Raw genomic sequence first — 14,295 nt, 5'->3', positions numbered from 1 at the left:
TTTGCATTTTCCATCATCCTACATGGAACTGGGTGTGATTTTAAGTGACTACAAGGCATTCTTCAGTCAAGGAATAGTGAGTCTATTAACACAGCAAGTCCATACTAAATAGATTAGTTCTGCTGTAACCAAAGGGCAGCAGTACGGGCTCTCCAGGCAAAATGGAAAGACATCATCATATGACTCATGACAAAAAAAATAGGCAGAAACCTCTTCATCTGAAAAGTAACAAAACATGAAATAGGGACACAGGGATCTAAATGTCTCTTTGGATCTTACATATTCCCAGAAAAGAAGATCCTAAAAATTAAATATAAGGCTTTAATCTGCACTGTTCTTGTTGTATATGGTGGGGGAAGAAGAGAGGGAGGAGGAGACGGATTTTTAAAAAATTTTTAATGAAGCATAAAGTCTTCCAAATAACAGCCTTACAGTGCACTGTTGGTTTTTCCTTGTTCTTCAAATCATAATAAATCAACTATATATAGCTATGGCTTGATATTTTCAATATCTGCATGTCTTACTGGACTCTGCAAATTACATCAGAAATAATTTTCTGACTCTTTTTTGGTCATTACTAAAGCATAAGCCAAGCAGCAAAAATTATCCTCATAGAATCCTTTCTTGCAGGAGTCCTTCAGAATGATTTCTATCAGTACATTTTTGAGGCCTGTCAGTTAATTAGTGTTTAATTTCTTCAGTATGTGTCAAGTTGTTTTAATGTCTTTCTAGCTTCTAAGCCAAAGCATGCTGTCATATCAAGTCAAATGCTTCATACAGTTCTAAATCCACTACATCTATGCTATTGCCTTAATCAACCAAAGTCAAGCAAAAATAGTAAGTCGGTCTGGTGATATCTGTTTCCTGTAACATAATCCAACATTTCTATATGAGAATAAGTAGAGCAATTGTTCAAGGCAAGAGTGGTAACAAATGGGGAATACATTACAGAAGAAAGCAGTGCTAATCATCTCATTTCGATGCAAGATGGCAAAAAAAAATCCTGAAGCCCTTCACAAAATTAAAAATACTTACTGATTTCAAGCCTTCTTTGCACTGCTGATAATTTCCCCATGGCCCTCTACAATCCCATTTTAAAGACTCTTCTTCCTGATAAACACACTGTGGGTAATAAACCCAAAAACATTGTATCATGTTGTTCATATCTTTGTTGTCACTTTTGCTGACCATAAAATGTTCTTCTCACCCTTCTGTTTACTTCAAGAAATTTCTGACAATTGTCTGCTTTTAATTATTTTCAACATCTCCCTTTTACATGGCACACTGGATATGGAGGTGTCTGGCAACCTACTTGCACATCCCCTGCAGGCAAGACTGTTTGACCCAGAAGAGCTGTCTATCTCTGTATTGTACTTTTCCAGGGGTGTAAAAATACTGTCACATGCTGCAGTTATTAGATTTTTTTTTTTTTCTGTTAAATTGCTTTTTCTTGGTCCATTTGTCTCACGCTTGTTTTATGTTTTGTGATACTAGACCTTCTGCAACCTTCTCCTATATCTGTTAGTGGTCTGGACTTTAACTGAGCTTGTGTAGCTACACCACAAGCACTCACACTTATCCAACCACCAGCTTTGGGTTTATAATGAGTTCCTTTCTCCCTGACCAAAACAAAGTCTGATTGAACTTTTCCTATTAAGAAAAATCAGTCAAAGATGTTTTACTGATAGTCACATGAGTACATCACCTAACACATCCCATATGGACTGAAGTTTTTCTTCCTGACATGCAGATTTATTTCTACAACAGGCACCAAAGGCTGCATTGCCTTGCATAGGTATCACTTGTACACTGTTCTGTCCTTAAACTGCTGAAACAATGATTCATAATATAGTATTTCCTAACCTTTCTCCTGGAAGTTCTGAACCATTGCAACTGAAAAATCTCCAGTATTTAAAGGAATATAGCAAAAAAAAGAGACTTAAAATACTTCTATACCTTCATAAACATTAAGTACTATAGCTAGAAATAATGAATAATGTTAAGTCTTTTTGTGTGACCCCTATTACCCAAGTACAGAAACACATGTACACACACATGAATAGTTCCAAAACACATTAATATCAGTTACACTGGCGTATTATTTGTTCCAAGTAAACTAACTAAGTAGGCTGATAATGATTTAAAGTCTTCTGATAATAAACTTACAAAGGCATGTCTCAAGCTAGTTTTTTACATACAGACCTTGGCCAGAGCTGAGCATGTGGGGTGATCCTCTGCACCCACTTGATAAGTGGAACTTTCCAGATTAAAAGAATGAAATTACAACAATACTTATTTGTGTTCCTGATACATTTGAAGCCAGAAGTAAAAGAAAGTACCATTACAGCAGCTCAGTGGAAGGTAGGAAAAAATCTCTGAAAACAGATAACATTCTCAGTTGCTGAACCCCATTCTGCACTTAAGCCCTGTTAATCCCTTCAAAAAGACAACTGCAAATACATACATACTGATATGTGCATGGGTACATAGAAGGTGAGGAGGGAATGATGGGTAGAAAGCCTCCAAGAACAGTCCAGACAGGAAAACCAAGATGGTTTCCTGGATGCAGTTCTGCCTGTAGTGTGCTATCAGAGTGAATTGCAAGAGCAAGACCCTTGTTCCATTAAATCTGCAGCACCCTTGCTTCTGTACAGTTTGTGATGGGTAGACAAGAGAGAGAAAAACCCCAGAAAGTAGAGTCTTAGCAGCCAGGCTGGCCTGTCCATGAAGTAGAAAATCAGTGGTAGGTCAGGAAACACACAAGTTACAGACAGCCAATGGCTAGGAGAAGTGTCTGATCTGGGTCATTTTGTCAACAAGAGACAGCATTTGACATCATCTCATTTGCAGCAAGGGTTGAATGGTGTTAGGTGAGAACAGGTAGAAGCTCAGGGGTAGACAACATATGGGTTTGGTTGGGATCTACTGAGGAAAAGGCTGACAAGGGCTCCCTACACTACAACACACTTCACAGCACTCAGGTGGGTACAAAGCAACAATTTCCATTACAGGCACAGTCTAAAACTCTTGTTCTGTGAAATGGTCACCATTACTGCATCAGACTTCTTTCTGGTCTCAGCAAGTGTAGTGATACCTTCCTTGATGCCATCATTAATCCACTTATTATTCTCATTACACCATTTCTTATGCCTGACTTTTAGCTTTTCCTTCTCTACTTAATTCCTTGTCATCTACTTGTTTTACCCTCAAAAGTTTTTGTTGTCTATCATTTCTCATGCAGCATTAAAAGCTCAGCTTTACTTTCTGATCCATCATACTGGTAGCCCCCGTTACCATTAGCCCTTGATAACAAAGAAACAATTCATGCTTTTTCCTCTGCTGCCCCTGCTTTTGCATTAAATTTGTGAAGCACCTACAGAGCCAATACATTTTCACCTAAAATCACTCCTAAACATTTTCCCTTTCAGGGATGCCAACACCAATTACGACATGAGTGTGCTAAAAGTGTTGCCACACTTGGCTCCACAAAAGAGCAAGTGAGAGGAAGAGCTGATTTAGGGATGAAAAGGACCAAAGTGAAGAGAAAAAAAGGGTACATGGGGAAAGGCAGCAGCAAGTCTGACAGAAAAGCTCCCAGAGCGAGGCAGGAAGCAGAAACCCAAGGAAAAGTGGCAGGGCTGAGGGCCAAGGAAATAGAAAGGTTCTCTAGCTTGCTCCAACAATATTGTGGAAAAGGGAGGTTGAGAACTGGACTGAAAAAGACACAAAGTATAATTCAGTGAAGATGAAGAAGAACAAATTCAAAGACATTAGTATAGAAAGCAGTATGCTAATTATCCAATAAACTACCAGTTAAAAGTCCCAGTTATTTAGCATACCTCCCCCAGGTAAACTCCTGTTTGCTGCTCACCTTGTTATACCCTTGTGTCCCCACTCCTAGTGCCCCTTAACCCGAATTGATGACAGCTATAATCTCTCTTCCCCTCTTTACACTCCAGTGAATATGAAGTGTTTCTGCTTAAATGATTTCCCTTTTTCCTCCTATCTCCTCCAGCTTCTCCTGTCATTCTAGTCTAGATTTTGAACCTTATTTTCAAGATCCAAAACTAATTTTGTCAGAAATCATACCTCTGTTCTCATTCCTCCCCCACTCTTTCTTTTTATACTCCTTTACCAGAATCATGTACAAATCCTAACACCAGTGATTTGGTGTCTGCTCTTTTACAGAAATAACGTCTTTGCCTGAAACATCCAGACACTTACTGACAAACTGTGTGTATACCTTTTTCTCTTTTCCTACATGAATCTAGGCCTATTCTTTCTTTCCCTTCTGCTCTCCTCTGTGTTGCAGGGCAAGCTGTTAAGCAGAAATGTTATGTGTGAAGTCTGTTTCTATGAAACATGTTTTTGTAGCATACTATGACACATGCAGTATCAAAAATTAAGAAGTTTGGAGACAGTAGGATTAAAGTGATAAGTTAAATCATAGAAAGCATAAAATGAAGTATCTGCTGCCTTTTGGTGGAACAGTCTTGAAACTAAAGGCTTGACATTCCAGAGCATTTGATGTTAGAGTACACTCTAAGTTCAAAATAGTCTTGTAGATTCAGTTGCAGATACAAATGCTTGAAAAATTTGCAAATCTGGTTTCCATAGTCTGCTCAAGTATCCAGAAAAGGAGAATGGACAGTCAATGGGTCTCTGAAAAGGTGGGTGCCCCACACCACATGGAATTATCATAGCAGACAAAGAAAACAAATTCTCCTCCTAAAAACTCTTGCCTTGTTCACTGCACACCTTCCTTCATCTGCCATAGATAGAGGGCATCCTACTGGACAGTCCTTGAGTGTCTCAAGAACATGTTCATCCTGTGAAGCAAACATGTCAACATGTCAACATGAACCATGTGTTGCGTGGAGTATCATGTTTCTTTAAAACCCAGGTGTTGAAAAGCTACTGAAAAATGTATTCATGATGTATCATAACAACATGCACAAAAATCATTGTCAGTGGTGAAACAGCTCCCTTGACCAGTCTCAGGATATTCATGCTAGCAGCAGATTGCTGTCTTCTGAACCAACCTAGCATCAACAGTGACAAGTCCCAAACTCATCGCTCTTACCTGCTGGCAGCAACAAAACGGCGAGGCTTGGCCATGTGGGATGCCATTCCTGGCACTGAAGGAAAATGGTCCATAGCACAGCCTGTCCCTGCTTCCCCTGCTCCCACCATTAGCATGGCCTGCCCAGAGTCTTCCTCTCCTCTTTGCACTCCACTGAGTGGTACCCTCACCTCTTTGTACTCCACTGTCCAGCAACACTCAACACTCCTGCTCAACACATATTTGCATGGGCACCAGAGCTTTTCCCTTAGCTCCCATCCCAGATGTGACCCCATCTTTCCCAGTCCCTGCTTCTACTCCTCAGGCTAAACTTTAATTCAGTCTCCAGCAAGTTCTCACCTCCAAAAGCCTTCCTCATATCATCCCCAAGCAGCTCGGTCAGCAAATCCAGTTTTCCAGCTTCCCAGACACCATCAGATCTCACCCTGATTCTGCTGTTCAGCTTTCCTCATATACAAGGCTGCTCTTTTCTGGCTTCCCCTACCAGACTCCTCCCTTTATCTCCTCAGTCAGCCTCGCAGCCCCCCCTCCAACAACCACATTTCCGAGCGCAGCTCATCAGAACTGTCTCTCCTTCTACTTCCAAGATTCCCACGCAGCCCCACTGTTTCTCACTCTCAGTTCTGTTCTCAGCTAGTTCCAAGCTCTACACTTCAGTTTCTATAGTTATTTTAGTATCTCCCAAACTAAACTGACACATTTCCCTTTTCTTTCCCTCCCACATCAATTTTCACACCAGTCATCAAGGCACATTTTCCTGCTGATTTTGTTCCTTGAATATATTTTGCCAGCAATCCCCAACAATTTCTCCCTAGAAGCCTTGCTCATGCTTGCTTTGTTCTTTAAAATGGATGGTTTACTCTTCTGTGCAGAAGAGGTTCCACTGAGAATGTACAAGAGGAACCTCTTAACCTCATTTTTCAAATGCTTATTTCAAAATCTGCAATGTACCTGAACTTCTTAGAGGAAAGGTGGCTGGAATCATTTAAGAGAAGAAAAAAGAGCACAGATTTACTGTATAAAAATCAATAAATTATTTTTGCTCAAAGTGTTTGAATAAATATCCTGAGGCAGATATCTTGCCTGAAAAACTGCTGAAATGCTTGAAATTCAAAAATCCTGTGTAGATACAAACTGAATTGAAATTAGAAGAGTCAAGATGCATGCAAACCTTAATAAAGTCAGAAAGTGAATGAAAGCCATTATCATTTCATTTCAGGCACCAGAATCCCTGTGACATCAACTTCTTAACTGAGGAAAGCCACAGCAATGAATAATAGGCTGCCAAAAAAATCCTCTGTAGATTCATTTAATCACAGTGTGATTTCAAAAGCTAAACAATGTCTCAGCTTATGCCTTAAAATATTTGATGTAGATTTCTAAATATATAAACAAATAAAAATCCCAAACAACTCTGAAACAGAAATCTCTTTCCAGAGATTTGCCTACGCTTACAAAATCATGGTGACATGTAAAGCCACTAACAGTCCAATTTTACTCACCAATCAGACAGTCTCAGTGCAGATTTCCTATGCCTCTGAGTGATGCTAACAAACAACAAAGATTCAGATGAAGAAAGATCAGTGCAGAGAGACATGTCATTTTAATTTCATGCCTAGGGATGGAAAGAAAATTGGGGAAAGATTTTGTGTTCTCCTTACCTGATCTTTAAGGCTGGGCAAAGTGCTTCTGTATCCACACAGATGCTTTCATAGGAGAGCATTTGAAACACTCTGTACAGGTAGTATTTGTCTCTGTTCTGATTAAATGCCCAGCTAAAAGTTGCCAGTGTTTCCCTGAGAAGGTTTAGGTGAGCATCTCCAGTTGCACTTTACAAAGCACTGTGCTGTGTCTGTCTCTAGGTATAACGAGCAGCGTTTAACCACTCCCCATGCAGGATCTACAGCAGCTGGTGGAGCCTGCCAAGTGCTTCAGGAGCAGCCTGCCAAGAGGCTGCCTGCTAAGCAACCAAGAAAGGGCATGGTAGGGAATATGAGGGCAAAGGTAATTAATTAGGTTGAGAGTAATTGCATTGTGATAATACACATTTTTAGATGGAGAGCAAGAGGCAAGATCAATTCAAACCGAATGAACTCTTTAGAAAAAGACTCCAATAAATTCTGGGAACTGGAAGGTAAGTTCTCACGGGAAACATGGCTAAAGCAGAAAGAATTCAGCAAAGTTGGCACTCCTTAAAGAAATTATCTTTAGGGTACAAACACAAACAAGCCTACACAGTAGGAGGATAGGAAGTATAGTCAGAGATCACCTTGGCTATTTGGCTAAGTAGCACGGTCTTCAATGACCTGAAACACAAGAAGAAAATGTACAGAAAGTGGAAACCAGGTCAAACTCCTAAGGATAAGTATGAAAGAATAGCACTAGATGCTGGAACAAAGTCACAAAGGATAAAGCACAAATTTAACTGCAAAAAGCAATGGATATAGGAGATAGCAAGAAAAATCTGGAAGGAAAATCTGGGAGGAAAAGAAAAATCTAGTGATAGTTTACTTGTGGAAGGCTGATGTACATTTTCCATCATTTCTCATAAAAGGGTGAACTGTAATTACCTGAATAATAATCAAACTTAGAAAGAATCTATCTAAAATAGGAAAAGCACAGGACCAAAAGTAGTTCACATAATCCTGAAGTATACCACTACAGCATGTCTCCAGGACAGTTCTCTAGTTGTTGTCGATGGCCCAAGTGTCTCTGGGCTGATACAGGAGCCTACACCCTTGCACAGATACAGATGGCTCCTTCAGAGGCTGCTAAAGAGGTGAAATGAATGCTGTACATACTGGGACCTAAGCCTGAGGAAGTGCATGTTAAGATTCCTTGGCAAAAGAGAGAAGCATGGTCAGACCTGCTAGCTTTGTCTGAACTCTTTCAGAAGTTGTGTGAGAAATGTGTGTGAAGTGGTGAACACAATGTTCATCTTTATACAGTCAAGAAATGAGGAAGAGATCAATTCTGGGAAAATACTAGAAAAAATGAAAATATAGATTATTCATAAAAGATTGGAGATAGTTGAGCTACATTGCTTGGTATATTTTGGCATGTTGGCTATTAATTTCTGTAACATGGCAAGAAGTCTTACAAACAGAGAAGCATTAGGTCACATAATAATGTTTTAATTTTAATAATGTTCTTGATATTATAGCATTGACTATATATATATATATATATATATATATATGTACATTTTCAGAAGTATATTAAAGTGAAACTATTTCTGGAAGAGTAAAAAACACCTGGGTCTAGGGAATAAACAAGGAAAACAAAACCAAACAAAAAAATCCAAAACCAGAGACTAAGATTAGTTTTTAATCATTCACTATGAAACTCAAAAATCATAATCAGAAAGATTCTAGCTGGGTCCATTCTGGGCCGAGTAATGGTGCAAGTAATCATTGATTTGAATAAAGGAGCAATTCTTCCACCTCATAGATAACAATAAGCCCATGTGAACAGTAAACTCATTGCATGACACATTAAACTAAGAATGTTTTTGACAAATAAGACAAATTATCTGTAGGAGAAAACACATTGCAATGCACTTGTGTTTACAAGTGTCAGGTTCTAAGGGTGAATAATAGTTCATAAAAATGTGGCAGCCATTCTGCCAAAAAAGGGATAAGAGGGCTACCAGTCAATCACAAGTTATTTATGAATAAGTAGTGTTCCATCATATCAAGAATTCAAACAGCACATTAGGAAGAGAAACTGCTTTGACTGTATATTTGGTTGATACATTAAGAAATACCTCCTATTATATTTCTGTCTAGCACAGCAACCAGTAGCTGTGTCCTGTTCAAGCAAAACTGTTCCAAGAGAAGGCAGACCAACTGGAAAGAGTTCAGGGAAAAGCAGAGGAAATGGTCAGTTGTCTTGGAAAAAAAAAAAAAGCCACAAGAAAGATTGAAAGAAATGGGGTTACTCAGTTTAAAGAACAGAGGGACAACTAAACACACGAAAACTACCCTCTACATAAATTACCTCTATGGAGGCAAGGAGGGATTGTATTTTTTTATCTGTAGTGGATAAAGTGATGACTATGATAAACTATGTCACTGAAGGTTATGATGTATATTAAGAAAATCTTATTAACAATAAAGAAAATAGGATCCTTTATCATTTCTGGTGTACAATTGATCGTCTTTGGAGCTTCAGATTGCACAAAATGAAGTCTTGAGTTCTTTTCCAGTCTCGTTTAAGTCTGTGGTTCATCCTGTTGTATAATTTAGATGCCCCATCTTACCTCCCTACAAAAACTACATTTATCAAAGTTTTCATGCTAAATTACACAAACCTAGGCTGTTATTTCAATATAGTGACTCTGAACCAATGAAGCCACTATGGGGCTTAACACAGCCCAGACTGGCACGATGTCACTTTTTTTTTTCCCTACTGTAAATCCCATTAGCTCCCCTAAGAAGTGTGAAGAGTTTTGGCAAAAGGACTGCTATCTTCCAGAAAGTAGTGTATCTGATATTTGATGGTTATACACTATTATTTCAACTGCCAGAAATATATTCTTTCCTCAGGATTCCAATGGAATCTGCTAGAGAGGTCTTTTTATCTGCTGAAGCCTGCCCTTCTGGTGAGCTATTCCACAAACTGCTAACAAGAAACAGAGCTCATTTGCTTCAGGGGCCACTTATTATGATGAGATATTAAAGACACATAACTGAGTGAAATGAGATGTGGGCTGAAAATATGGGGACACACTTTGTTAGAGGGCTGCAGAATCAGGTTGCTTCATCTAAGAATTTTTTCATGTGCTCATTCTTCGTATTAATCAAAATTCTAGATCACACATGTTTAATAAAGTATTCTCACTTGGCAGAAAAGATTAAAATCCTTTTGCCTGCCTTCCACCAAAGATCTAATTCTGTCGAAGTACAGACATTCTTGGCCAAAGAACTGTATCATATGGATGACTAGCTCAAAGAAATTCTCATAGAGGGATGTTTGTTGCAGTAGTGCATTAAAGAATTTCCAAGGACATGTGTGTGACTCCATTGCCAGCAAATACCAGTGTTGGTCATTACCTGTATTGCCTCTGCAATTCACTTATAGACACATGTTCAGGTGATTTTGTACAAGAAAAAATCTCCTTGAAGCAGTTTTAATCTTGTAGGAAAATTACTCACATTTTATAAACTATTTTTACCAGGAAAAGTCCATTTTATACTCCTTCCTGACCTTCTGAACTTCTATTGAACTGTGTTTGTCTAAAATACACAAGATAATCTGTTTCTGTGAAACATACTTTTCAAACTCTGAGTAATATCCAGTATAGCGTGAATTTCATGCTTACCCTATAATAAAATACTGGAGAAGTCATACAACAAATATTTTTTCCATAAATTCATTAGCCTACGATTTTTCTCTGGGTAAACTTTTCAGATTTTGCTGAAGTAAACTTGTGATGAGGTCTAGGTATTTAATCTCAAATAAGGCTGAGGAAAAAAAAAGAACAAATTAACTAAATCATCCATTTATATTAACAGAGTTTAAAACCTGTATAAATCAGGGAAAAACTTTGCATCTAAAAGCAATGTCTGTCTCCCTGCTTGAACAACTACGACCACATCCATCTAAACCCATGAGGCAACATTAGTGACTGAGTCACAAAGGAATTGCCAACAGCTGCTCTTCTGCATCCATGTTCCACTGAAATTAAGCAACAATAAAAAGTTTGATAAACTTAATAAACAAAGTCCCAAAGGCCAAGTTCCAGTGCATGAAACAATGGTTATCATGAGGGGAAAATCCTGTTCCCTCAAAGATAAAGTATATCAATGGCATTTTTGGATGTGAGATAGACTTTTTTGATAGTGTGGAATTGTTTTATAATATAAGTGTTCTTATAAGGCTTCAAAGATAAGAGATGTTAAACTATGTTCATTAGTAGCAACACTATTTAAAATTAAGTAATAAATCAGTTAAACTTCAGTTTTCTCACAACTTCTACTCTTTCAGATAGAAAAGAAGCAATAGCAGCATCTGGATTTCAGATAACTAATGCAGCCTTGGAAAAGCAGTTCTGCATGAAACCTTGCAATGAAACTATCTGAAAAGATCACAAATTTTTAAATTTATGACTCTTCACTGCATTTTCTTCCCCCTCAGATCTTACTTTAGCCTGTATGTAGTAACGCAAATAAGACATAGCTTTCAATGGCCCTTTTAACAGTTATTTAAGAAACAGGCCATGGTACCATGTTGTGTAACCGTAGCATGGGTTGTGCAAATGTGGCTAGCTGTGCCTATGCCCAGCTGTGAGCCAGCACTCACTCACTATGGGAGAGCAGAATGAGGAATATCTGCAGGAATGAGGAAGGAAGATACTGGAAGCACTTCGTGCAGTCACAACTCTGTAGCACTTTTAAAACTATCTCTTGCTTTGTCCACCCAGGAATGACTAAATGTATAAAGCATGTCTCTGTTGCACATTTACAACGCTTACTCAGAAAAACTGTCACTGCTGTTAACAAGAATTTCTAACTAGTGAAGCACTCTTAGTATATGTGAAGCCCAAAGGAGAAAAAACCCACAAGGTGATCCTTCATTTCAGTTTTCTTTGCTTCAAATTTAGAACTATTTGTATCTTTCAGAAGGCCAAAATTTAAAAAAATATTTAAGTAGACTGTGAAATAGAAGAAATAGAAGAATCTATCAATTAATTTGTATTGTCAATTGGCAACCCCCATGCAAATACTACAAGAGCTGGGAAAAAAAACCAAACAACAAACCAACCAAAAAACAACAATTTACTGCTTCCAAAATAATGTAGTACAACTCATCCTACAGGTAAAAGTGCTCAAAAGTTCATGATCTTTAGTGTGGAAAGATTTCACAAGCAGCTTCGGGTTTTGTAAGAATCCAGAAGAAAAGAGTGTTCTAGAAATAATCTCAAAAATAAAATTACAGTAAAAGAAAGTTGTGAGCACTTATGTATTTTCTGTATGCTTTCATGAATAGAAGTCTCTGCACTAGTAAGAAATAGGTTCATATTTCACACTGATAGATAAAAAATTTAGAAATTTTAAAGGGTAAAAATATCTCTTGCCTTAGGAGGTTTTTCTAAGGTTTTGAGGCCAAAAGTTTTAGATATCAATGAAGAAACTGAAGAAGTTAAATAAGATTGTGTTCTGGCTTTTGATCAAAGCAGATAGAACAAAACTACAGAAAACATAGAATGTAATAACCTATGAAGTTCAAATCAGTCTATAAACAATATCAACATTCCCTCTTTAAACTACTACTTTAGATCTATTATCAAAAAAACATGTAACTTTTTATGTGTTTGGTGTATCTCCTTTACATGGATAGTTTCACATAATATTTCCCAGGTAATAGGACTTAATCCTAGATATCTGGCTTAAACTCTGCATTTATTTCCTCCCCCTCCCCCCTCCCGCAATTAAGGTAACGTAACAAAAAACTAGCAAACCACATGAAAGTGTTAGCAACTGCAAAATTATTTCTGCAACTGAAGAGATCAGTTGAAAAACCAATTGCCCTTGAGATCACTAAACCTAAATCAGAACTCTGAATCTTTTAAAACACAAACATAAAACACAAAAGTTTTAATTTACTAACAAAACATCTAGAAGATTAAAAAAAAATCTTACTACTTTTCTAAAAGGAATAAATAATAAAAAGAAGTACCTCTATAACATTTTCTGTTTCTGGAGCTTCCTGCTGGATACAGCTCTCTGCAACCCTGGCTGAGTTTACTGCTTTCTGTTTACATAATGCCTTAGCTCAAATTAAAAGAAGGTGTATCCTTGAATACTACACGTTCAGCATGACACACTGTGGTCTTTCTTCAGCAAAGAAGTTTGAATTTTTTATTAGCAATATTTGACTTCTAAAAAAGGGAAGAGAATATCTAGGCTGAGTCATCTTTACCTTTATTTTTAAAACTTCCTTGATTTTAAAGAATTTCCTTCATCCATGTCCTGTCCCTCCACTATGCAACCTTTCAATTTCTACTTCAAAAAATGTCTGACTCAAAGCTCGGGGAAGTCTGTCTGGGGCATTCCAGTCGATGATATCAAATACATTGGTTTCTACCTATTCTGGAGTGATATGCAGTCATTTCACTTCTAGCCTGTCTGGGTGCCAAGAACTGTTTGATGACCTAAGGATGGAAAAAGGGCATGTGTGAAATATTCAAAGAGATGAAAGTGCATGAATTGGATTTACCCTGAGAGTGACATTGGTAGAAGGACTGAAAATTAATCGATCGGAAAATTAATTAAATACTTGAATAGAATGTGTTTGGAAATACTTTTAAGATATCTGTCCTTAACTCTTTCACATCTCAATAATGATACTATGAAATATCCCTTGTCAATGGGTTGCTTGTAGACTCACTATCCAAAAGGACTTGACAGACTTGAAAAGTGGGCCTCTGAAAATGTCATGGAGTTTACAAGGCCAAATGCAAGGTCCTGCTCCTGGCTTGGGGTAATCCCAACTACAAAGACAGGCTGGGCATGGAATGATTGAGAGCAGCCCTGAGTAGGACTTGGGGGGTGTTGGTGAATGAGAAGCTGGGCATGATCTGGCAATCTGTGTTTTAAGCCCAGAAAGCCAATTGTATCCTGGGCTGCCTCAAAAGCAGCGTGGCCAGAGGGGTGAGGGAGGGGATTCAGCCCCTCTGCTCTGCTCTGCTCTGGTGAGACCTCACCTGCAGTGTTGTATTCAACGCTGGACACCTCAACACAGAAAGGACATGAGCCTGTTGGATTAGTCCAGAGGAGGGCCACAAAGATGATCAGAGGGCTGGAACATCTCTGCTGTGAAGACAGGCTGAGAGGATTGGCTTTATTCAATGTGGAGAAGACTCCAGGGAGACTGAATTGAAACTTTCCAGTACCTCAAGAGGCACTGGAAAAAATCTCTGTAAGAAAAGATGAGGACGTACTTTTCAATAGGACCTGTAGTGATAGGGCAAGGGGCAATGTCTTAAATGAAAGAAGGTATATTTAGACTAGATATAAGGAAGGTGATTTTAGTTATGAGAGTGGTGAAATACCAGAGAAAGAAGCCCAGAAAATTCATGGATGCCTCGCCCCTGGATGTGGTCAAGACCAGGCTGGACAAGGCTTTGAGCAACCTGATCTAGCAGAAGGTGTCCCTGCCCATGGCAGGGTGGTTGTAACTAGATGATCTCTAAGGTTCCTTCCAATCCA

The sequence above is a fragment of the Cinclus cinclus genome, chromosome 6 (assembly GCF_963662255.1).
Source record: "Cinclus cinclus chromosome 6, bCinCin1.1, whole genome shotgun sequence".
NCBI classification, from domain to species: Eukaryota; Metazoa; Chordata; class Aves; order Passeriformes; family Cinclidae; genus Cinclus; species Cinclus cinclus.
This window is presented reverse-complemented; position numbering follows the sequence as displayed.